This window comes from Macaca mulatta, chromosome 15 (genome assembly GCF_049350105.2).
Source record: "Macaca mulatta isolate MMU2019108-1 chromosome 15, T2T-MMU8v2.0, whole genome shotgun sequence".
NCBI classification, from domain to species: domain Eukaryota; kingdom Metazoa; phylum Chordata; class Mammalia; order Primates; family Cercopithecidae; genus Macaca; species Macaca mulatta.
In genome coordinates this window covers 125,263,643-125,290,760 of record NC_133420.1, presented here as the reverse complement: position 1 = coordinate 125,290,760, position 27,118 = coordinate 125,263,643, and the positions used below count along the sequence as shown (strand labels likewise).

General features: G+C 38.3%; 1 protein-coding gene across 4 annotated transcripts in view; it reads left to right on the top strand.

The window, feature by feature from the left end:
- Nucleotides 1-27,118, top strand: part of ZNF484 (zinc finger protein 484) — a 131,658-nt gene that overhangs the window by 6,662 nt on the left and 97,878 nt on the right. For 2 of the 4 annotated variants that reach the window (XM_015117311.3, XM_015117310.3), the window contains exon 2: nt 25,106-25,367. The exons of the other annotated variants lie outside the window; for them this stretch is intronic. The gene's annotated coding sequence lies outside the window, so the exon portion shown is untranslated. The remainder of the gene's footprint in view (nt 1-25,105; nt 25,368-27,118) is intronic. 4 annotated transcript variants of the gene reach the window in all.

Genomic DNA, 27,118 nt, shown 5'->3' with positions numbered 1-27,118 from the left:
AAATTGTGTTTAAAGGAAACATGGACCAATAGAAAAACTCAAAATAAGTAAATGTGGTTAAATTGATGAATTTTACCTAAGAGATGTAGATTAAAAATAAAGAGGCTGAAAAAAATCAAACAATTATTGAGAAATAGCCGTTCATTTATGTATGACTCTAAATCAAACTAGCCTGGATTTCTGAATGAAAAAGGTGTAATTGGCCTTGGGATTGTTCTCCATTCTTTTTGGGAAGTTTATTGCCTAGGACACCTGTATCATCTTCGAGGTACTTTTTAAAGCTTGGATGTCGGAACGAACCCTCAGACTGACCGTCGCCTGGTCTGGAACGGGCTTCCGCACCTTTGATGAGACTCTTCGCTGGAAGGTTGCTTGCCCCTCGGCCGGGTTGCTCCACGTTGTAAGAGCATGTGCGAACGCTTGGTTGTACATGATTGTGTACGTGTCAAGTCTGCTCTGTCACTGTAGAAAAAATATTCCTTTTCCACTTGACATATAAAGCATAGAATTGTTTTAAATGCCTTTTGTCAAGGATTTCATATATCTGCTTGACATGATATGGTATAAAAGGAAAGTGTGAAATTCATTACTTACTATGAGAGCCTTTACAGACCTACAGTAAATCTAGTTTTCTAAAAAATTGAGTATATATTTAGCTTGGTTACATTTTCATAATGAAATGACTACTCTGCTAATAAAACTTTAAAAATATCATACAGTGGGGGCTAAAGATGATACTGCATATATTCCAGTAAATGAAAATGTTTGTTGGAATAATACGAAGAGTGATTGAAACCTAAAAACATTTGAGACTTTAAAATAGTTTTAACCTTATAACTACAGGATTATAATTTAAGGAGCATACCTACTTAAAAAGGCAGCAATTAAAATTATTGCTAAGAATTAAACCAAGAAGACATGATCTAATATGTATTGCCTGGGCTGTGGTTTGAATTACTTTTGATTAAGTATAATCACATTTTTTGAGAGCATCAAAACAGAGGATATTACTTGCTTCTAATTCACACATGTGTTTATGAACCATTGGCAATTAAAGCATTTGCAATTGAGGCCTTAAGAAAATTTTAGGTTAAAATCAACATATTGGCCAGGCATGGTGGCTCACGCCTGTAATCCCAGCACTTTGGGAGGCTGAGGCGGGCAAATCACGAGGTCAGGAGATCGAGACCATCCTAGCTAACACGGCGAAACCCCGTCTCTACTACAAATACAAAAAAATTAGCCAGGTGTGGTGGCAAGTGCCTGTCGTCCCAGCTACTTGGGAGGCTGTAGCAAGAGAATGGCATGAACTCGGGAGGCGGAGCTTGCAGTTAGCCGAGATCATGCCACTGCACTCCAGCCTGGGCGACAGAGCAAGACTCCATCTCAAAAAAAAACAACATATTGAGTTATGCCTTAGAACTCTGTATATGCTTATACTTTTTATACTTTACAAAATTTTGAATATATAACGTATAATATTATATTTTTCCAGGAAATATGTAACTTGTAGTTCCTTATTTTGTAACTAAATCCCATGGAAAAAAACTGTATTGAATCTCATTGTTTCTCGGGCAAATGTAGAGTTAGGGAAATGATATACATACATATTGGGAATCTTTTAGAAGGCTTGGACCTGGTAGCTCAAATCTTCTACAACCTTGAGCTTCAACTTTCTGGCCAGCTCAGGAAATCTCTTCACTGTCCTTTCAATGCAAAGTCAATGTTTATGGAACACTAGACCGAAACAGAAAGGTTTCTTTGGAAACTGAGCAAGCAAGTGAATTAGTCTTTGACTTAATGGAGTGATTTGATCTAAAATATTACCTATCAGTTTTAGATATCTATTCAATCAGAACTGCCTGCATATAGGCAAATGATAATTTGTGTTGGATTTTTAGATATCTTAGCCCTTAGACAAGCTAATAGAATTTAAGTTGAACCTGGTGTTTTAGGGACGGTTGAATTGTTGGGTGCCCAGGAAAACAGTCACATTTTTCTATAAGTATGTATTTATTTGGCTGGAATGTGGGTGAGGAAGAAGTTATAAGTGAATTAAGAAAACACTGTCTCAATGTCACATGTTAAAATAAAGAAAATTACGGGCAGAACTACGTGAGTTTACGATTGCTGCCACTGGGAGCAGAGACGATTTCCAGCTTACATGTATAACAGAAGGAGGGATTGAAAATATAATATTATGCCTACTCTGATACAGCTAACCTCCTGCACCCCCCACACACATGCACATACACATACACATACATGCCATCAAACTATGAAAGAAGGGTGTCTCTTCAGACATCCTATATTTAACCCAGCTTCTAACAGGTCCCTGGAGTCTAGTCTTTTTGAACACAGCAGTGAAGATAAGGAATAGGGAAGGGGCTTTGATTTAAAGACCACTAATTATAATAGATTCCTAATTTAATTTTAAAGACAAATCAATTATTAACACAAATACAAAGAGAACAGTATTTTAAGCAAAGCCTCTGTTGTGGCAGATTACCTTTTAAGGAGTCTCCAAACTGAGTTTCCTATTTTAGATGACTTTTTGAAGAATATATCTCTGTAATAGAAACATAGTTAAATGCTTGATGATTCTCAACTTTAAGAACTTCACATTTGCTATAATTAAGAAATTTATGAATTTATTGTTAGAAGATTGGTAGAAAAAGTAATTCAACATCAAATGGGAAAATAAATATATAATGTTACATAGCTGTTCAAATATAGGGTTTATGATTCTTGTGCTGATTTGAACTGCTGTCCAACATCAGGAGAAAAGTCCACAGTTGTGTTAAGAAAGCTCTTATAAGCCTATGAAATTTTATAGCACAGGCTGTCACAGAACCTACAATTTACAAACATTTGTAAAAGTTAGGAAAAGTTTTGGGTTCCTCAATAGAAAATGATGTTGCTTAGCTTTAAGAAAGCAACTAATTTATCTCTTTTTATTCTCATCCATTATTAAAGGAACCTAAATGGTCTTTTAAAATTATAATAAAACTAAGCTACTAAAAATATCACATAGATTTTGAGATATTGTGAATAACCATATAAAATAATTTGCTATTTTTCGTGTGTAAAAATAAGCTTAACACGCTTATCAATACATCTTGAACTATAAGAGATTTATTTCAGCAATGTTGCCAAAGGGCAAGCAATGCCTGCTGCGCATAGAAAACTGAATTCCCTAAGCTTGGGGCTCCTCACTTATCATGTAACCCACTGCGTGTGTACACATCCATCTGTGCCCATCCATGTTCCCCCAAAGGACTTGGAGGCAAGGAAATTGATGCAGACATGCTGGTGCTCATATTGTTTGCTATGCTGTAAGTAATACAGTCCTTTGCTTTGACCCAGGAATCTTCTGCCGCAACCATGAAACAAACTGTCAGGCTCATTTGTTAGCTCGCAAGTAGGGTAAAATCTCTCTTCATGGTTCTTCACATGTACTTGTCTGTGCAATGGTCATCGTCTTCATGAATATAATGATAACATGACATAAGAAGTAGTGAGAAGATCTTACCTATAGGTAAGCAAACACTGCAATATTAAAATAGCATATGTCATTTCATAAATCGCAGTTGACACATTCTAGTGAAGAGATTGGGCAGCCTTCCTTTTTTGGATGGCACAGTTGATTCTACTGTCCTCATTTCTTCCTCTCTTTTCTGGGATATGTGGAAGAATTGCTGTGACAAAGCTCTTCTCCTGGGTGGCCAGGGTTGATTGTCAATTTGTTTTGCTTTTGACAGGCTAGGCAGATGTCCTGTACCTCCTTCTTCATGCCGTGTGACATTCATCCCTTTGATTTTCCTATTGTGTTTTATTTAGTATTTTAGAATACTGCCCACATTCCATTCTGGAAAGTCCGCTGTCCCAGCCAGAGTTTTCTTAGAAAGCTGAGCCTGTGATGGGCATTGGTGCAGGTAGCCTCTTCTGGAAAGTGAGCTCATAAAAGAGGGAAGAATGGAATAGAGAAGAAAAATCCAACAACAGGGGACATCACTGAGCTGGTCAGTTCTGTGAGCGACTGTGGCATGAACTCCCTGGGAAGCTCTCAGGAAGCCGGTAGAATGTGTTTCACAGCTGTGCCTCTGAGAGACAGCAGGGGGAATGCATTTATCCCGAGTCCTGTCCAGGGATTCAGCACTGCCTTTGGGGTGCTGACTCCTGGCTCTCAGGAGAGGAATATGAATGAATGGGTTGCGACTGGGTGTCTGCAGGCATTGCAGGTCAAGACATCTAAGAGGCCAAGAGGCCAAGGGACAAACAGAGAACTCGAACACTTAACTTAGGAATAACTTCCTAAGAATGCTTAGGAAGGTGCTGCCACATTATACTGTGAGGAGCCCATTAGCCCAGCACTGGCCAGAGTGAAAGGAGAGCCAAGAAGTATGAGGCAGGGCAGAGGAGGTGACCTGCCACAGTGTAGTTGATAACCATAGGGCACCTGTCTACAGAATGAGTCCATGTATTTATTCAGTTTTAACACATTTACATTAAGGAAGCAAGTTTTGCCTTCATGCTGCATTTCATGGTTACGTTTTTCAATATTAGATTCAAATTCCCAAGAAAAGCACACCAGCATCTTCAGTTTTTCTCCTTGGCTTTTCTGAGTTACTAATTCCCTTCCCCATTCGTCCTGCCCCCATGGTACTGTCTTCCCTCAACTGGGCATTTAACTTTTTTTCCTATCACCATGTCTTTGCATATTTTTTTTCCTGAAAAATCCACAATACCTTTTCCCTAATTTCTCTTGGAATATTACAAACCAAACTGTATGATGCCTTTCCTGACCACACTTCCTCACTTTCATTACTCTTTTCATGGAAAATCCACAATAGGTACCTTTATGGGCCTCTCTTATTACACTGGGCTTATTGTATAGCAGTAGCTTTTGAATATATCACTGTCACATGACTGTGATATAATTGAGAGGTATTTTGTATCACCAGCACCTAGCACCACGCCCAGAATATGATCAGTAGTCAATATCTATAGAATGTGAATAAATGGGTGGCTAGCTCAGATTCATGGAAACACAGGGAATGATGAGACTGAAGTAATGGGTCAGCAGAGTTATAGCGTTCAGGGTAGTATTATAAAAATAAAACTGAGAAGCCAACTTTGACCTAAAAGCCCCTTTACTTTTACAGTTGGCATTTTGAATTCAAATATAGGTATTTATCACCTACAACTATTGTTTACCATTTAATTAGACTCAAACTGCATTCCAACCTGTCAGAGTAATGTGGACCCAGATTCTCTTTTTTAACCACCACTCCCCAAATTTCCTTTATAGGCTCTGTGTGAGAGAAATAGAATGAATAGGATACACATAGGAGATTTACTGTAAAGAACTGGCTCGTGTGGTTATGGAGCCTGGGAAATCTCATCTGTGGGGTGAGCTGGCAGGCTGGAGATTGAAGGAGAGTTGACGTTCTGTTTGAAGGCCGACAGGCCAGAAGAGCTGCTGCTGCAGATGAATTCTAGAGAATTCTCTCTTTTCTGATGGTGGTAGGGGGTCAGTATTTTTGTTCCATCCAGGCCTTCAGCTGATTGGTTGAGGCCCACCCACGTATGGAGGGCAGTGTGTTTTACTCGACCAATTAAATGGTTAATCTCCTCCCAAAACACCCTCGTAGAAGCATCCAGAATAATGTTTGACCAAATATCTGGGACCCCTGGCCTAGTCAAATTGACGCATGAAATTACCCATCACATCATCCGTACTTTTGATTAATCAAATTGCCTTTACAAGGAGACAGCTATTAAGTCAGCAAACAAACCGAACGCCGGTGCTGGAGCTGCGCTTTTCGGCCCGTTGCTCAGGCATTTCCTCTCCCGGGATCGCCTCATGTCTCAGACCTCCGCGGCACCTCAGAGGCCACCTGCTTCCTTTTAGTGCTTCCACCCAGAACTTCTCTCATTTTTCTGTGAAATAGGTGTTGAGACTAGAAGACAAACTCCTTTTGAATTTGTAAAGAAAAAGTAACATTTTCTTATATCTGCGTCACTCATCGTGGGCTGCAATCCCTTCTTGTCAGCATTTGTTTTGTATTTTACCATCTGAAGAGTTCCCTTTTCAGGTGGTGGGAACCTAAGAAAAGTTGTCTTTCTATTTTCTTATCCTTATGAGCTTTGTCAAAAGAGTGCAGCAGCTTCTGGCTTTTCTTATGAGTGTACAAAAAATCTCTTTGATTGCATTTAGCAATTTTTACCAGTCTTAATTTGTTCTGGGCTTTAACCCACTTCGCTTTATACTGCCTCATTTTAATGTTCCTTTTCATTAGAAGTATTCTTTTTTTTTTTTTTTTTCTGATATGGAGTCTTGCTCTGTCACCCAGGCTGGAGTGCAGTGGCATGATCTCGGCTCACTGCAACCTCTGCCTCCTGGGTTCAAGCAATTCTCCTTCTTCAGCCTTCTGAGTAGCTGGGATTATAGGTGCCTGCTACCACGCCTGGCTAATTTTTGTATTTTTACTAGAGACGGTGTTTCATCATGTTGGCCAGGCTGGTCTCAAACTCCTGACCTCGTGATCCGCCCACCTCGGCCTCCCAAATGTGCCCGGCCTCATTGTAAATATTCTTTCTTTGTTACTTTGCCCATTCCTCCCTTCTTCAGTGGATTTTTTTTTTTATGGATTTCATCTGGGTAGCTTTTCATAGTTGATGAACGATGTTGTCCTCAATCATAACAACAGTGTCTCTTTGTGTAGTGGTTGCTCGGAGGTCTACAAGGTAGTATTAGGTAACATTTCCCATTGTGTTCTAAATACGCGTATCTTTTTAAGTTAAAAAATTGAAGTTGAAGCTGCCTCTAAAGTCCCACACATAGCTTGAAATAATAGAGTTGAAATAAAACATATTGCCGTGGGATAATGCCTGCTGTTTTCCTAAAGTTTTGAAATTATCTGTTTGATGTCTCCAGTGAACATTAGTCTATTGACAGGGCTCCTTCCTTGGGCACAATAAATTCTAAGATGTTCTGATTATTTTATCAAAGATTCTGACACTGCCCCCTTACTAACCGTGTTAGAGCCAAGTACAGAGTAGTCAACAAGGTGTGATAATTTGCAGGTTTATTACTTCGGGCTGAAAAAAATCTAGCTGATGTCAGTGGTCTTGCTGGAATCTCTCTTCAGAATGCAATGGGAGTGCATCTCTTAACTCTTACTTCAGTATCACTGAAGTTCTCTTTCTTCAGCTCCCAGATGCTCTGTAGCCTGCTCTGGCCTGTGAGGTCATGAGGTCCCTTTAAGATGTTATAAGTTTAACACAGTCTTCTTTCCATCCCTCTGTAACATGTCTTGGGAAGAAGCCGTATCCTTGTCATACCTTATATTCTCATTCAGACCCCAATTCTGTCAACTCTCAGAGATGCATAGAAAGAATTATTATTATTATTTTTAATTTCTGTGGTTACATAGTAGGTGTATATATTGACGGGGTACATGAAATGCTTTGATATAGGCTTGCAATGTGAAATAAGCATCATGATGAATGGAGTATCCATCCCCTCAAGCATTTATCCTTTGAGTTGCAAACTATCCAATTACACTCTTTAAGTTATTTTAAAATGTACAATTAAGTCATTATTGATTATAATCACTCTGTTGTGCTATCAAACACTGGGTCTTATTCGTTTTTTCTTTTTTTTGTACCCGTGGAAAAATCATTCATTGTCCTTTATTAACAGCCCATCTTTATCTCTTATATTCCCATAACTGTGGATACATTCATAATAACAGTTATTAGTGATAACATCTCCACATGATTTTCTTTTTAAATTATATGCACCTGTGGTGTTGTATGTTTTCTGTGTCGTGTCTGATGTCTTTCTGCAGGACTTAATTTTGTTATTTGGTTTCCTCTCTTTCTACTTAGCAGTAAGTCTCAGAAAAAATAGGTTCATCTTATTCTCATATTATATACTTTATCTTTAGCCAAAAATCTGAAGTTTAAAAATAGGTATTCAATTTGTCACAGAAGTATAATTTAACTACATAGCAAGAAATTTAGAAATAAACAGAAAGAAAGAGAATAAGACCATCTATCCAGCTTCCTCAGGGACAAGGAGCTGATCTACGTTGAATCCCTTGTGTGTTTCTGGAGCTGTGTTTGTTGGATTTAACGCCCATTGTCTCATCTTAACCCAGCAGGTCTCTTTGTCCATTATCTTCTCAAATACAGGTTTTCCCATCCCATCTCCTGCATCTCTCCATGTGTCTAAATAGTCCTTGTGGCCAGGCACGGTGGCTCACGTCTGTAATCCCAGCACTTTAGGAGGCTGAGGCCGGCGGATCACGAGATAAGGAGTTGAGACCCGCCTGGCCAATATGGTGAAACCCCGTCTCTACTAAAAATACAAAAATTAGCTGGGTGCGGTGGCGGGCACCTGCAGTCCCAGCTACTCGGGAGGCTGAGGTGGGAGAATTGCTTGAACCCGGGAGGCTCAGCTTGCAGTGAGCTGAGATCACGACACTGCACTCCAGCCTGGCGACAGGGTGAGACCCTGTCTCAAAAAAAAAAAGTCCTTGTATTTATTGTGGTAATGACTATAGAGTAGATAATCAAATTAGAATGCTTAAATTTATATAAACTTTCCTCTAGTTCATCATTTGTGTTGTGTCTTTTGTAGTTCTCATAGAATAAAGTCCTCGGTCCTGCTATGTTAAAATTGGTATGCTGTTGTTATAACTTGATGTTTGTAGTGCCGTAAGTCATTTGAAAACACCAGTATCAGGAGGTATTCAGTGTTCCTATGCTAGGTTTTCTTTAACAAGTCAAAATGGTATCTGGAAAGAGAGACAAAATGTAACCCCTATCTCCTACCCTCTTCTGTTCCTACCCAGTAATTTATAGAATTTAAACCTGTTCCCCTGTGTCTTCGTCCAAGCCTCATCTGTTCCCACAGGTAGACTGTAGGAATTGTCTGTCACGTCCCAGGAACCAGACACTCATCAGCTGGTCATGCCAGTGTCTCTTCCTCACCCCAGAATCATCAGTCAGCAAGCAAGGCTCCTCGCTGGGGAGTGAGGTTCTCCTGTACCCTCTCACCCCATCTGCCGCTGCACGTGGCTGCTGTGTGGCTCCCCGTGAGTGAGGTGCTGCTCCTTCTCCAGAGGTGTAATTCATTTCCCATGAGACAGACCTCAGTATTTCAGAAGAGTAAACCTTACTGTGGCCTTCACACATGTGAGAAGACTTCAGAGCAGAGACAAAATGTGAGTTGAGCCCCGAAGATAATAAATGATGAGAACTCGCAGACAGGAGGGGCTGCAGTGTCATCGGGTGAGCGGTCAAGGAGCGTTGGTGCCTGCATCCTACATTCAGGAAACAGTGAGAAGACCACTCCGATTAAAGGAGGAAGCGCATCTGAGAAATGTGTAGGGGATTCTGCTGTAGTGCAGAAAGGAAGGAAACAGATGGTGGAGGGAATTGAATGCCAGGACCTGAAATTTGAATTTCAGGACGGGTGCAGTGGGGATCCATTGGAGCTGGTTGATATGGCTGTTTGTGTGACTTGCACTCAGCAATAGTTTAAAACCGTTTCTGCTATGGTGATATGTAAGGTGTGTGTGTGTGCGGCTGGGGAGAGTCAATAAGTAAACATTGGCTCTAAGGATTAGTTAGGTTGTTAACATGAGGACCTAGAGTGAGATGATGATAATGATAATGGAAAAGCTGCCATATACACACAAAAAGCACATAATCCTTGGCAATATGTTGGCTGTAGAGGGAAGATAAGGGTGGGGGCTCAGGACAGTGTACTTATTGAGCATTTTTCGGTTGCAGGTGACCAAAATCTCAAATCAAATAGGCTTGAACAATAAAGGGAATCAGAGTGTCTTGATTCAAGCCAGGCTGCATTTAGGTAATCAGATTCTTTCATCAGCAGTCTGCCTCTTTCCTTCTTGCCCATGGGCAGCTCTGTCTATGCCGTGCCTTCAGGCACACCGTTTAGCATCTTAGAAGCGTGACTGTTTTCCTTTATTTCTGTTCTTAACAATGTTCAGTTCTACATATATTATGCCTTTATTTGTTTATTCTACTCAGTAGGATAAGCTTTACAGGAGCAAAGACTTTTTCTGTTGTTTATGGTTATATCCCCAGAACATAGGGGAACACCTGGCACAGTACAGATTTTCAACAACTATTTGTTGAATGAATGAATGGGTATTTCTCCCAAGAATTCAAGCCAAAAGTCCCAGGTTCTGCTGTCGTTCATTCAGCGTGGGCTTCCAGGTTAGCCTAAATGAGCACCAGCCTCCTAAATCAGCTGGTCGTCTCTGGTCTTGACCTTTCCAGTTTTTAGTCCACACAATAATCAGGATGATACCTAGGAAAAACATGCACATTCGATTGTTCAAACATGCTTAAAGCCACACCCAAGACACTAGGATTGTTTCCCAGAGTACTTAAAAAAATAAATTCCCTATGCTTTACTGCCTGTCCAGGCCTTCGAGGGCATCTCTCAAGAACAAAAGGGAACTCCCAGATTCTTTTGCCAGAACCCTATGAGTCCTTAATGCATCTATCTCCCTTGCCTTCCATGTCCAGTGAATCACGAAATTCTGTATTCTTCCCTCCACATTACACCTTGCATGATTTCAGCTCTCTCCAGCTCTACTACCGACTTAATCTAAACTTGGTGTCCCACGGAAGATGGAAATTGCCTTCCAAGTTTAGGTCATTCTGTGTCTGCTCATAGCTGACATACTACATTATATTCTCCACACTGCAACTCAAGTTACCTTTTAAAAATGCTGAACTAATACAATTATGTCCCTGTTTAATACCATCAGTGGCTTTCCATTGTTCCTAAAATAACATCCAGACTCCCAGCAAGGCCTGGAGGAGCTTGTCCCTGGATAACTCTCCAGTGGTACCTCTTGCTGCCATCACCTGCTACCTGTCCACTGTCAATTGTATCAAGCTTCTTACTGACTCAAAGCCTTTATGCCTGTGGTCTCCCCTGCTTGAAATGCTCCTTCCCCGTGTTCTCAACTGGCTGTTTACTCCTCCTCCTTTGGATCTTAGTTTAAATGATGCTTCCTAGGCCGTCACTCTAAATTTGGTTCCTCATTATAACTTCCCAGGAAGCCTATAATATGACTTCATGTGCTATAGTCACTTTTCATAATGTATCTGTATTTGTCTTGAGACCTAATTTCCTTTTTCCTCATTAGACTTCAGGCTACACCGGGGTAAGGCACATTCATTGCTGTAACATTAGCAACTAATACAGAGCCAGGAACATACTAAGTGCGCCATAGCTTTGCATTGAGTGAATGAATGAATGAAGCAATTCAGAAAAAAAAGTCTGATAGATGATAAAATCTGAATAATGAATCCAAATTTCAGATATTTATTTGTCTCATGCTAGCCATCCAGGTAAGCAGATTTCTTAGAGATTATATTATTATTAGGTGTAGTATTAAAAATTGTCATAACTCTAGTAAAAATAGCAAATATAAGATTTTACAGTTATGTTTCCATTCTTCCATCTGATATTCGATGCATCTTTATGTAGTAGAAAGGCAGTTATTAACACCCAGATATTCCAAGTGAGCAATCTGAGAAGACACCAAGGTCCGGCAGTACAGGAGCTACAAATAATACCAGAGACAGGGAGAGGACTCCAGTCCTCTGACTATCAATTCCATGTTCTTGATGGGTAATAACTGCTCAGGCTTTATAAAGGATAATTATATTGATACTTGTTTTGCTATATTGCTATATTGATTGATGGCAGCAGCTTCTTTTCTCCTTTCAGAGAGACGGCATCAAGCTGCATTGTACTGTATATAAACATTTAGTTTTTGATTCTGTGCCTTCCTCCTTTTTATCGTGCCACCTTTAATTATCCTCAACTTCAGAGTTCTTTAAATCACTCTACTTTCTTTGATATTAATGAAAACCTAGAACAGTCCTCTTCCTGTTGTTTTCTCAAGTGGTTAGTGTCCTTTCCATCTCTTTAATTCCCAGTCCACTAGCGCAGATTTTAAGGGCTCACATCCCACTCCATGCTACTGTTTTACTGTTTTCACTGGATAATACTCAAACATGGCTTTTGTCTGGTTCACGTTTCTGTTACATTGAGATTGGGCTTCTATTCCTTTGTAAGTCATGGCAATAATTCATGAAGTAAAAAGTATTGAAGGTTGACTGTATAAATAACCAAGAAGAGCTTGGTTTGCCACTTTTTTTGTCCCTTAATGGTGGAAAATTTGGTGGGGGAGGGGGTCTGGGAGTGGTGGATTATTTTTTAAAATTTTAATACTTGGAGTACATCCCAGATAATTAAGAGAATTCTAAACTGTTCTTTTCATGAAGATTTCTTTTGTAATGTCCCAAGTGAAAATAATTTTTATTACTCACAGGTAATTCTTTATTCATGCATTTTGTGTTACATTTTCTTATCACTTAGTCTTCAAATAGTTTTATATGTCATTCAGACTCTGTCTTACATAGCTGTGCTATTACCAGTCAGTCCTCTTCTTATTCATCGTTCTAGCTTCACTTATAATTAGGTTGAACCACATATTGCCAATTTTGTAGATCAAATACAGTTGAATATTAGCAGTTTCATATGGATTAACTGAGTGCTGTACCGTTTTCTGTAGGAACAACAGATGGCAAGTGGAGGTTTCCAGTAAAACAAAATAAATAGTGACTGGACAAAGGACCAAATTTTATTTTCTCCCTTTGAAAATTTTACCTGTCCTTGATTAGAATTTGAGACATGGGAAATTTTCATAACTCCTGAGATGGTCCAAGTTTGTATTGCTTCATTGGTGTGATAATGAAGTTAGAACTACTTACCTCTCTAAAGTTCCTTTAATTGTTCTATCACTTTTTACATATACATTCTGTGCTAGTTTGCATCACTGGCACCAATTCTGCACCTGTCCCTTGCCAGCGCCTGTGAGTGGCGTATGCTTCCCTGCCCCCTGATTTTTGAGCCGGCCATATGACTTGCTTTGGCTAATCGTAGGCAGAGTCCAGTCTATGGTATATCCACTGTCCTCCTCTGTGTCTACCATTACCCTGATATAAGCATGCCTTAACTATGAATTCCAGTATAATGAAGAGAGAGACATACTTTACATATTTTGAAGCTGTTTCATTACATGCATATAGATTGGAAATTGTTTTATCTTCCTTAAAATTGACTTTTTATAATTATGAAATATCCTTGTTTATTTCTAATAATGCCTCCTGCCTGTAAGTCTGCATTCTCTGATGATAGTACTGTATAGCTATACCAGATTTCTTTTGATTAGTGTTTTCATGGAATATCTTTTTCCATTCTTTACTTTCAAACTTTTTGTCTTCATATATAAGAACTCTTTCTTTATTATTTAAACCCAGTCTGGAAATCATTGAGTTTTAGTTGGTGTATTTAGTCCACTTATATTAGATGTAATTACTGACATACGTGAAATTGTAGATGACATGTTACTCTCTGTTTTATATTTGGTTCACTTGTTTTATACTCCTCTTTCTCTCCTCTTCTTTTGGGTTAATCAAGTTTAATTTTTCCAGTTTTTCCGCTATTGCTTCCTGTTTTAATTTTGTTCCCCTAGGTACTTGAACTACTACTTTTATCACTTTCCAGACAATACTAGGATTTAAGTACAACTTATGTTAGTTAAACCCCTCCCACCTGTGTGCTATGTTAACACATTTTAGTTTCATACATACATGTGTATATGTGTACATATATTTTTAAATCACAAAATTTAATATTATAATTTTTTGCAATCAGTATATACTTCAATTTACTCACATATTTACCTTCTCTGCATTTTCATGCTCTTTCTGAATCAAATTCTTTCAGCTAGAAAGAATCCTTTTAATATTTGTCTTAGCCCAGTTCTACTGGTAATAAATTGTCATATAGCTTTTGTTTGCTTGAAAATTGTCTTTATTTTATATGAATTTTTGAAGGCTATTTCAGCTTGCTGGAGAATATGGTCTGTAGTTATTTTCTTTTGGCCTTTTACAAATTTCTATTGTTTTCATGATGTTTATTAAGAAATCAATAGGCAATTGATTTTTGTCCTATAAGGGAAATGTGTATTTTTCTTCTGGTTACGTTTGAGAATTTATTCTTTGTCTTTGATTTTCAGCAGTTTTACCTTTATGTGGCTATTTTAGTTTTCATTGAATTTGTCCTCTTTGGATTTCACTAAATTTCCTTTTTCTATGAATTGATTATTAGATTGGGTAATTCTTCACTGTTATTTCTTCAAAATATTGCCTCTGTCTCACATTTCCTTTCCTCCTTTCTGAGACTCCAATTACATCTAAGATGTTTGTTAACTTATTTTCTTTTCTTTTTCTCCCTCCCCCGTCCTCTCTCTTTCCCTCTCCCCTTTCGTCCTATTTACGCTGCAGTCTAGATATTGTGTACTGCTTTATCTTCTATACTACTAATCAGATCTTCTGCTGTGACCAATCTGTTGTTAAATATGCCAATTAGTTATTAATTTTAGTTATTGCAATTTTCAGTTTCGGAATTTGTATTCATATATTCTAGTGAAATTCCTTATCTTGCTATCTATTTTCTTGGAAATATTAATCACAGTTATTTTAAAGAGTTTTAGTTAACTTCAATATCTGGATTATCTCTTGATCTTTTCCATTGTCTGGTTTTTGTTTCTGTTTTCATGTCTTGATAATTTTGGCTGAATTCTGGACATTTTGGACAAAAATCAAAAATCTATAGAGGCTAGAGAAGACAAAATGATCCCCCAGAGAATCCCCACTGCAGCCTCCGATAGGCTTCTAGATGAGGCACAGATCTTAGTTCAAATAAGCATTTAGCTGACTCTGTGCAGCGCCTCAGTCCCCATGAGGCCTAGTTGATATCTTATATCTGGAGTCCAGTGCTTCAGTTGTCCCAACTGGGATTTGAGGGCTTTTACCAAAACGTTTCTTTGAAAATCTCTGAATTCTGCCATCTGACTCCTAATTATGATGAGTCTACAGCAACCCTACTTCGTGACCCAGCCTCATAGCTGTCCTGTTCACTTTCTGCTTGGCCACCTTGTCTCTTGTCCATTGCTCCTTGGGAGTCGACCGGTGCTTCAAAAGTAAAAGCAGAAAGAATCTTCTGAGCTTTTCTTTTAAGATCTTTACATTGTCGAGTCCTGGCCATCCTAGAAGATCTTTAAAACTTTCAAGAAGATTATTTAAACTTTATTTGATACACATTTTCTACTTGTCCTTGGTAGGAAGTGTGGTCTTCTGAATGTTTGCTTGTTATAACTGAAAATATAACTGCATTTCTTTTAATGCCATGGGAAATGTATTGAAGAAAACAAAGTGTATATGATTTTTTCATATAATAATGTGTTTATAATGCAATGTACTTAATATTTTGGAAAATTACTTTTCTGTAAAATACTAAAGTGCTAATTAAATTTCAGCAAAAATTTTTAAAAAGTAAATAAAGCTGGTCACAGTGGCTCATGCCTGTAATCCCAGCACTTTAGGAGGCCAAGGCAAGCAGATTGCTTGATTGCTTGATTGCCTAGCCTGGGCAACTTAGCAAAACTCCATCTCTACAAAAAAAATACAAAAATTATCTGGACATGGTGGTGTGTGCCTGTAGTCCCAGCTACTCAGTAGGCTGAGGTGTGAGGATCGCTTGATCCCAGGGAGGTCAAGGCTGCTGCAGTGAGCCAAGATCATGCCACTGCACTCCAGCCTGGGTGAGACCTTGTCTCAAAAAAAAAAAAAAAAAAAGAAAATGTTTTAATAAAAAAGTAAAATAAATAGAAACCCAAAATAAGATGAAAAAGTAAATCCATGTCCATCAGAAATAAGTAAGTTGAAGAACTGGAATGTGAACCTACTCACAGAGGATTCCAGACTCTGTGTAGTCGACTATTTATCTTTACCAGGAAATGGGAGAAGAAGAGAGAGGAAAGAAAAGAAATAGAGAGGAAAGATCATGCATGAAAATTAGAGAGAGAGATCAAGGCCTTTACTGAGAATGTAGAACCAAGGCACGTTTTCCCTAAGTTCCTCTTATTATGCCCAGAAGGAAAGAATGTATGTGAGTGAATAAAGGCAAATATTTCCTAGGAAAGCTTTGTGTATTCACCGATTGCAGGATTCAGTATTCTTATCCTCCCCAAACTGATCTACAGAATCCCAGTACATCTATTCTGACTTATTATTATTATATTAAAATGAATCATCACTAGTCTTTAGAGAAATAAAAAAAAAAATCACAATGAGAAACCACTATATACCTAGCAAAATGGCTAAAATTACAAAGAGTGAAAACACCAAGTGTTTGGCAAAGCTATGGAATTCTCATACATTGCTGGTGGGAAATGTGAAAATGATGCTATCACTTTGGAAAACTATTTGGCATTCTTCTAAGCTAAATATACACTTAACATATAACTCAGCAATTCCACTCCCATGTATTTACCTGCGAGAAATGAATGCATATGTCAACACAAAGATGTATGTGTGAATATTCCTAGCAGCTTATTTATAAAGTTTAAACCTGGAAACAGTCCAAATGTCTATCAGCAGGTAAATGGATAAACAAGTTGTCAAGCAGTTGAATACCCCAAGCAATAAGAAATAACAGACTGTTGATATATGCAACAGCGTGCATGTATCTCAGAAACATTACACTTAGCAAAGGAACCCAGACACAAAAGAATACGTACACATTATACAATTCTATGAAATTTTGGAACTGACAGAACTAACCTGTAGTTGCAGAATGCAGATCACTGGTTTCCTGGGTCTGGGTCTGGGTGACAGTGTTGGGGGTTTGATACAAATGGCAATTAGTGAGTTGATATGAAATTGCCTATACCTTGATTTTTTGGCAATAACCTCGGTATATATATTTGTTAAAACTCATTGAACTGTAACCTTAAATTTATTGAATATAAATTATAACTCTATGAAAATGATATTCATGTTTCCATATTGGAATTGTGGGGGTTTTTGTTGTTGGTTTTTTTTTTGTTTGTTTTTTGTTTGTTTTTTTTTTTTTTTGAGAGTGTATCTCTGTCTGTTGCTCAGGCTGGAGTGCAATGGCACGATTTCGGCTTACTGCAACCTCTGCCTCCTGGGTTCAAGCTATTCTCCCACCTCAGCCTCCTGAGTAGCTGAGATTACAGGCATGCACCAACACACCCAGCTGACTTTTTTGTATTTTTAGTAGATGGGGTTTTACCATGTTGGCCAGGCTGGTCTTGAACTCCTAACCGCAAATGATCCGCCCATCTTTGCCTCCCAAAGTGCTGGGATTACGCCTGGCCCCATATTGGAATTAATATTCAATTTATTTAGAGAGTAAACTGTAATTTGCCCATTATCCCTGATAAATCATCCTGAAGCCTTCGTGCCTCACAGCTACCTAGTTCACTTATTAAATATGCAAACCCCTGGGTCTCACCCACAGAAATCCTGATTCCTGGTCTGGTTGAGGCTCACATTCTAAAGTCTCCGAGTGATCACTCCTAGTCGATCTGAATGAGGGTGGCTGATAGAACACTTTAAGAAAATTTCTGTGGAATAGTGTTGTTTTTTTTTTCTTTTGTAAGACATCAGTGTTTGCACCCTATAGAATCTTGCTGTTTTCAAACAATATTTTCCTCTCAATGTTGATATGTTTCTCCTGAAAAGGCGGTACAAGGTAGGATGGGGATGACATGCCTGTGCTTCGAATGACAGTGAGAAGCAGAAAAGTAGTAATGAGAAGCCGGAATTAAGAGTACATTCTGGGTGTGGAAAATGTGAAAGGAGGCCAGGCGGGGTGGCTCATGCCTGTAATCCCAGCACTTTGTGAAGGTGAGGCAGGAAGATTGCTTGAGCCCAGGAATTCCAGACCAGCCTTGACATCATAGTGAGACCCCGTCTCTAGAAAAAAATTAAAAAATTAGCCAGGCATTGTAGTGCATGCCTGTAGTCCCAGCTACTTGGGAGGCTGAGGCTGGAGGATCACTCGATCCCAGGAGTTCAAGGCTGCAGTGAGCTATGAAGGGACCACTGCACTACAGCATGGGCAACAGAGTGAGTCTCTGTTTCTAATAAAAGTAAAATGTGAAGGTAAAATATGGTATAAGGAAATAAGGGAAATAGCAACTCAAAATTACTTATATCTTAGCTTTTCAGAGACTTCATACTTTGCAGGAGTCTAAAGCAGGTAGACTCCTTCCTTATCGTTTCTTAGAAGTCATTCTGGACCAGATGCCTGTTTACAGAAGCATTACAGTGAATGTGGCAGAAACAATCATATTTCAGGATTATATGTCCTCTTTTCTATACTGTGGGCTCCTTGAAAGTAATTCATTGCCTTTTGCATTTTTATCTTTCACCAAGCATATGGAAGGCCTTCAGTGAATATTAGCTGTATGAATTAGGACATAACATATTTTAGCAAAATTACTTCTGACGCAGTTCTTCCTAGACATATGAATATTTTGTATTACAAAGTGCTTTATCTTACAAGAATTAGCATTTGGGAACTTTGTGAACATATCTGTCCTTAGCTCTTCCAGTATTCTTTGAGGAAGCGTGGCGAAGACATTATAATTGCACCAATAATCTTCAAGTATCATTTTAAAACCCTCATGGTCCTCTAACACAAGAAAATGAGACAGACATATTAATACTTTTGAGTAAGATTGACTGAAGTGAGTCAGCCCAGGAACAAGCTGGCTGGCAGAGAAGGAGCTGTGTAACTGTGGATGAACGGTTGTAAATCTCTTCTTCCTGATGGAAACTGAAGATTTCCTAGGTCCTTCAGAACTTAAATCTGCTATCATTTTAAGCTGTCTACTTTCCTGTAAATCTCCTATGTGCTATTTTAAACTAATTTCCACCTCTTTTCTCTGCCCAGTGCCCTGACAATAATAATAAGGCAGATGTCCACAGGGGGCACCCCGTATGCCCAGCACTGTTGTAAAGTACAAATATTAACTCATTTAACCCTCATAACAACCTTGTGAGAGAGGAGTGTATGTGTTCTCACTTCACATATGAGGAAACTGAGGCACAGAGAGGCTATGTAACTTATCCAGGATGGAACCAGGATTCAACCCACGCAATACTCTAGTGTACTAGGAAATGTAGCTCCTGATCTAATGGTGACAAACTAACGTGTCAGGTCCACATTGCTAATAGTGATAGAGGTTCAGGAGTCAAAACTATAATCTTAATAAAGCTAATAATTATAAACTAAATTCATATAAAATTAGAAAAGCACTTCCTACTTTAAACCACGAGCTAAGTTTTCTTCATTCATTTTGGATAGCAAGGCTTTTCTTCTGCAAACTTTGAGGAACATTGGATTTTATTGTAAACAAAATAAGTGACATTAATTTTCCAATATCCCACTACATTTCCTATTTATATAATTGAATTTCATACAAAGGATTTTTTTCCACCAGGTTTCTGATAAAAGATTATATTAAATGTGTTACTGGAATTATTTTATTTTAGTGTTTTATTCAAATATATATTGTAGGGGAATATTTGTATTGATTGTGGCTAGGTAGGAAAACTGTTTTTTTCTTGAGACGGAGTCGTGCTCTGTTGCCCAGATTGGAGTGCGTGGCACAATCACTGCAAACTGCAGCCTCAACCTCCCGGGCTCAAGCGATCCTCCGACCTCACCCTTCCAAGTAGCTGGGACCATAGGCAAGTGTAACCAATCTTGCCATGCTGCCCAGGCTGGTCTCCAACTCTTGGGCTCAAGTGATCTGCCCGTGTCAGCCTCCCAAAGCGTTGGCATTACAGGCATGAGCCACTGCACCTGACCAGTTGGGAGAACTTTTCTTTGCTCTTGCAAGTGTTTTAAAATGCTAAAAGTATGACTTTTGTGGACAAGTGGGAAGAGAGGTTACCTTTTAACATTACTTCTAAGCACCAAGACTTGAAATTTTGCTTCTCCAGTGGGAGGATCTTATTCAAGAGGGACTATGTGGGAGTTGTCCCTCTCCAGTGCTGATCTTGGCAAGCTCAGTAGTGTTGACTTACTAAACTCAATGCTTTCCATCCCAAACATCGTTTTTTGTTTCATATTTTCATTTATTGACTTCATAAATCATAGTTGAGTGTTTTATGCTTTTTAGAAAGTTTGAATTTACAATTCGTTAATCTGTTTTTATTTTAAAATATGCATAATGAGCTATAAGTATATTGTTAAATTTCTAGATACAAGCACTAGCGGTTACAATAAAGAGAAAATCAAGGTATTAGCTAAAGGACAAAAGAGTTTCAAGGTCATTGCTTTATGTCTCTTTTACTTGATACTTTTTTTACTATTCTATTTGCCTGAGGGAAACATTCCAGGAAATATACTTCACATGCCTTAGAAGATCAATACTGCTGTTGGAGAGTAATAGTAAACATAGAATGAGAAAAAGAAACGTATGGGTTGCAATAATCCAGAAAAAACTTGTCGGGAAGAAAACTTTTTTGTTGGTCAACTAAAAAAATAGCTCAAATATTAGCATTTTCTTTAAGCAACAAATAAAGACATGATAAAAACTGAAGTATTAGGGCATTGCTAAAAATGTGAAAGTCTGTAATCGATCTTTTTCAAGTTACCCTTAGTTTATGGCCATGGAATAATAATCTTAGATATCTTCATTTACATTTGACAGAGAGTTTTGTTTTTTTCATGAACATGTAATAAGTTATATAACAAGGAATAATTGTTTAGTTTATGCATATTTTACTCAGAATGTGTTTATTCATCATGCAGTTGATACATTAATTCCTTATAAGTATGTTAACGCAATGTGAGAAAATCAAACTTCTAAATTTTAAAATGATACATAAAATAGACAATTCTTGTAGTTTATTATATATATTTCAGATAATGTGAATGAAATGGATAGCCATGCAAAAAGTACTGGTAATATTTTTGTGAAATTAAATATAATTAAACAATTAATGCCATCTTATTGGCTTGGATGACATCAGCTAGTCAGCTTCAGATAGTTTCATATTTCACTGGGTTTTCATGTATCTTCATTTATTAAATATATTTTTCAAAGAACAATTGCTTATTTTTCTTCTTTTTACTTTTGAAAAAGAAGAGATTTTCTGGGTAATATTAATTTCTTCATGTGATTTTGACAGATATTATCGAATATTATTTTATATTACTGATAAAACAACTTGTTTTTTGATGAGCTGAACATATGTGACATTTATAGTGAATTATAAGACCTGACAGAGTGCTGAGAGAGTGTGGCAGCATTGGAGTTCTGACAAGCTACAGCAGGAAGAACCAAACCAGAGGTGTTAAGGCCATGCTCTCTCAACAAAGCATCCAGGAAAACAAAACCTCTGTGTCTTTATCAGTCAGGGCTCTCCAGAGAAATGGAACCAACAGGATGTGTGATGTGTGTGTGTGTGTGTGCGTGCGTGTGTGTGCGTGTGTGTGTGTGTGTAGAGTTATTTAAGGAAATGGCTTACCTGATTGTAGGGACGGGCAAGTCCTAGGTAAGAGTTGATATTACAGCTGGAGTCCAAAGGTTGTCTGGAGGCAAAATTCCTTCTTCCCTAGAGATCCTCAGTTTTCTTTCTTTCTCTTACAGCCTTCAACTGATTAGATGAGGCCCACCCACATTATGGAGTTTAACCTGCTGTACTCAGTGTCTACTGATTTAATATTGATTACCTCTAAAAAATAGCTGCACAGCAACATCAAACAGGCTGGTCTCAAACTCCCGACCTCAGATGATACACCTGCCTCGGCCTCCCAAAGTGCTGGGATTACAGGCATGAGCCACCATACCCAGCCTAATATAGTAATTTTTATTATGCATAAAAAGCTATAAAGTAAATATGCCTCTTGGGACATAGTTGTTTCATTTTTATATGAAATAACTTTCTATTTTTACATGGAAATCAGAATGCATATGCCTCACGTGTTTTTGGTGTTATTATTCACAGGAGACCAATTATTTTGCAATGGCAATCCCTAATGATCTATTCCCTGGTCAACTAGAAATACTTCCAAATCAGTTAGTAAACTTCTTTCAATGTTTAAAGTTTGAAATATCTAAGCTGGGGTTAAAGGGAAAGCTCCTGTTTAGTTGTCAGTGTCTCTCAGAAGCACACCATGAGAATATTCATTCGTATTGTTGTAAAAATGTTTTCTTTCCTGTTTTGTGCTGGAGGAGTTGGCTCATGGGTTGCAGGACCAACACCTGAAAACATCTCTGGCTCTGTCACCAGGCCACACGATGAATACATCACTTAGGTTAGCGTGAGAAAAAGGGAAAAACGGCTGTGAAGCCCATGAACTTTCCAAGAAGGTAAAGCAGAAAAAAAAAAACAAAGATGGGTTTGAAGTCTTAAGTTCTACTATGAACAGCACCATGCTGAGATCATAAAAATGAAAAATACCATCAAGATACATGAAAAAGGAAACACCAGAGGGAACAGTGATAACAAGACTCCACAGAGCACAGCTTCCTCTGACAAGATGAAAAAGAAATGAAAAGAGGAAGGAGATCAATGGAACAGCCCCTACCTAAAGTTTCTGTCCGTGGAGAAGCTGACATTTAAGTGCTGCTCAGCTGGAAAAAGAAAAAAGACCCGGTTATTGAAGTTGGCTTTATTGGAGATGCGTTACTCAGATACAGATGCAAAGATGGGTTTGGCCAATGGGCATCCGTGTCAAGAAGCCTAACCTAACACATTCTGAACATTAAGCTACCTGTTATCTGCCAGTCCTTGGTGTTCAGAAGAATCCCTCCTCCTCACCCTAACTTCTATGAGGCTGTTTCCAAATATACTGTCATTGAGGTGAATACGAGTGAGTTGGGCCTTATGACACAAGGAGACAAGACTATTTGAGGAAAATAGACACAGGTTTTCATACACATTTCATGTTATTCTGAATTACTGATGGGTTCACTGATGGAATTATTAATTGAGTGTAGCCAGTAAGGAGAACCACAGTTACACTGATATTTCTGGGTTCTGGATATCATCCTCAAGAAAACTATTTACTAATTACATTGAATGAGGTTATTTAAATGTGTAAGGTTCACACAAAAACAAAAAGACAGTTCATTCCAAATTGTGCATATGGATATATAATGCTAATTATGGGAATTCTATTTTGAGAATTACTACAATTTTATGTGTTCTGTATAAAAACAGGAAAATAGTTTTCCAATATATAAAAGGAAAACATTTAAAAATATATTTTGTTGGCAAAATCAATTGCCAGAATTCATTCTGTCGACTACCAAGCACTCCTCTGTGGGAAGAAGCCCTGCCTTTCTGTTGTATGTAGCAGGCAGCTACCCGCGTAAATGATGAGGGCAAGAAATATGCAGCTGATAAAAAGATAACATGTAATAGTCCAGTGATTAAATGTGTACTACGGATCAGCGCCAATTACTCTTAAGCTTTTGGTATTCAATTCGTTACAGCAAATGTTTTCTTTTTAAATTTTCTTCTGCAAATGTTTTCTTGTAATGAAAACGATTTCCCATTCAGCAGAATTACAAAAATAGTCAAAAAGAAATGTTCTGATTGATGTATGCAGTTATGTGTATTAAAGATTATTATAAAATGATAACTGAATTATATCCATTTCTAAAGTATGTTGTGACAGAATTTTTAAAAAATATGATTCAGTCTTGAAAATTGTTTTACCGCTGGATCAGTGTGGTTCTTAAACTTGGCTTTATCTTGGAGTCACCAGAGGAGATTCAAAGGATACCGTTACCTGGATCCACCCCTAAGAGATTGGGATTTTAATTGGTCTGCATCTGGATTTTAAGAGCCCTTCTGGTGACTCAACTGTTTAGCTAGGTTTGAGAACCACTACCCTAGATTATCTGTCTTGCTCCAGTAACATTCTTTTTCTAAAATCATATATAATATAGTAATAGAAATAAATCCATGGAAATTCCAAGTAAAATCAGAATTGCTGGGGTTTTTCTCTGGAACTGAAATTCCTATGTGTGAATAATGCCCAAGAATTGCTTATGTCCTTTCACCAGCCAAACAAAGCAAAACAAAAAACATTTAAAACCCAGTAAGATGGTACTTGACTTACCAGATATTAAAACATACTAAAAGCTGCCATACTAGAATCAGTATGGTAATGGATAGGAATAGAGAAGTCAGTAGAACAAAGTCGAGATCTCAGAAAGATCCCAGTTGATGTGCAAAGTTGTTAGTAACAAGGACTGTGGCACAATTCAGTGGAACAGGGATTATTTCAGAAATTCTGCCGGAACAAACAAGTGTCCATAAGGCAGAAAATAAGAATGATCACTATCTTATACACACTAAGAATATGTAAATTACGGAGGAGGAGAAACAAACTACAACAATCTTAAAGAAAATCTATGAGATTGTAGGACCTAGGGTAGTATGAAACTTTCTTAACAAAGATTGGAAACTCAGAAGCTGTAAAATACAATAGAGACATAATTGACTATATAAAAATCAATGTTTGCATGCTAAAAATACTATATGCAAACATTGTATATAACTATTAGATCTGAAAAACATTTGGAAGACTGTCAAATATAACTTTCCAATAGCTAAAAATATGACCCATGCAAATATCAAATAAGTATGTGTCAAAGATTTAGTCAATTCATTAATTAATGAGGGAACCAGTAAAATAGTAAGCTGGTTCAAAGGAGATTTTGAGGATTGTGTAGGGAAGACCAAATGTTGCTCAGGAGAAAGAGTATGAAAATGTCCTGTTATTTGCTATATCCTCAGGGCTAGCACAGGGCCTGGAAAATAGTTGGCACAGATTAAACTCCTGTTGAACTAAAATTATATTGAGACTCCTTTACTAATGCTGAAGAAGTAGAGAAGTGGAGAATTTCTCACATACACACAGAAAGCCACATGGACGTCTGCCCAATTATAATAATACTTATGCTGAAAGAGAAGATAAATGTCATTCATAGATTTCGGCTTTAGCAGGCAGACTAATTTATAAAATCCTGGATTGATAAAAAGCCTTGTACGTCTTTGTAAAATCTGACTTTAATTAGATAGAAGCACCACCTGTAAGGCTGTTCAATGTGCTCTTTTGTTTTATTTATAGGGAAATGTGTCCTTCTCATGTCCACAGCCACAGAATGTCCCTGTGACTTTTCTGAGCTCCAAGAGTTATCTGGCTCTGCCGGCCAACTCTGGGGAGGACAAAATGTCTGTCACTTTCCAATTTCGAACGTGGAACAGAGCAGGACATTTGCTTTTCGGCGAACTTCGACGTGGTTCAGGGAGTTTCGTCCTTTTTCTTAAGGATGGCAAGCTCAAACTGAGTCTCTTCCAGCCGGGACAGTCACCAAGGAATGTCACAGCAGGTAACAGTTGTATTCCCATAAACCTGACATATCCACATGGAAATCATTTGGTAATGAGTGAATGAGGCAGTGAGATGCTCGATGCCCCCACTAGAGGAAGAGATTGCTGTTTCCTTTTAGACTGTTCCTGTGTGGCACACACAGCCGTCACTAAAGTGTTCTTTTGACCAAAATGACTATATATGAGAAATATGAAATGCATATTTCTGCAGATGTACCTTCCCATGTACAAGGAAAATATGTAATACCCTTAAGCTCCATTTCCTGACAAACATATACCAGCCTCCATCCCAAAGAACTAGGGTCAGGACCTCATGGAACAGACAACACCCGGGGCATGTTCCTCTCCTGTCCTCACTTCTTTCCCTTCTCCACCCCACCTCTCCTCTTAGGGTCTGTGCACAAATATTCTACACACAGTAGGCAATTGATAACTATCACCTTATAGTGAAAGATGCTGGCAAATACCAAGAGTTCTTACTCTTTTGATGGCCGATTAGTTTTCTGGGATAGCTTAGCACCCTGGAAGAATCTTAGCTCCTCCACTTACTGCCCTTCTGAAATGCAAATCAGCAAGCCTCCTGAGCCTCAGCTGTTTTCACTTGTGAAATGGTAAACCTCAGATCTCCTTTGCAGGGAGAACAATAGGAAGGAAGTCTGATTTTATTAGCACAATGCCCACCCCACACACAGGCCTCTCATCCCCACTCTCTGTCAGGGCTTGTTTTTGTTGGGCAAATGCTTTGCCATCCCTGCTAGGTTAGGGGCTCAAATCCCACGAGGCCGGACTGAGTAACAGTAGATGGGAACTGATCTCACGTGCAGTCCGATGTGGGCACGTTTGTTAACTACAGAGCTGCTGGATTGTGATGACTGGATTTGCACACGGGAGGAGCGCTGGGTCCTAAATCGACATTGTGCCTAAACTGGCATCAGAACCAAATGGGGGCTTTAAAAATTAAAAAATAATAATAAATTTTAAAAAAAAGATAGCATGATCTGAAAAAGAAGGCGGCACAGATGAAGAGGCTGACTTCTGACTTCCGCTTGAGACCAGGGGATTATCATGCTCAAAAAAAGATTCCTTCTGGCTGTAAGAGGCACACGTGACTACACTGCTGTTAAATGTTGTGGTATGAAAGCACGATTTCAAGACCTGTGAAGAAATTCAGAGGGCGAGGCCTTCTCTCACAAATAAGATTTTTTCCAAGAAAGGTTAAAATTGTGACCCACACACAGATACAAAATGAACATATGTCAGAGATTTTCTTTAACTCATTAATTAATGAGAGAACCAGTGTTAGGGAAATAATTAAAGATGAAATTGCCTACCAACATAGTGAATCAGTTTCCCAAGGTAGAAAAGAAATAGTCTTATTACAGAATAAGTATTAAGCCAGACTGTGATGCACATTTCAGGCAATCACTAATGTGACTGCAAAGACAAATTTCATCCATTTATGTAGCCAGACAGATACAACCCATTACATAACATGTTCTAAAGATAAAGGACAACTTGTCCTCAAGTAAGAGGACTTGACAGCACCGTTTGCTACACAGCCCATCTTATATTCACATGGTAACTGGGGAGGCACACCCCTTTATGCAAAGGAAAACTAAACTCCTTCATGTCTCTTGGACAAGTGGGTAGTTACAACTTGGAGCCAGGCACCTACATTAAGGAGACAGGAACACTACCTTTCTTGATGCTTACATTTCAAAGAAATGTCTCCAAGGTCCTCAAGAAAAAC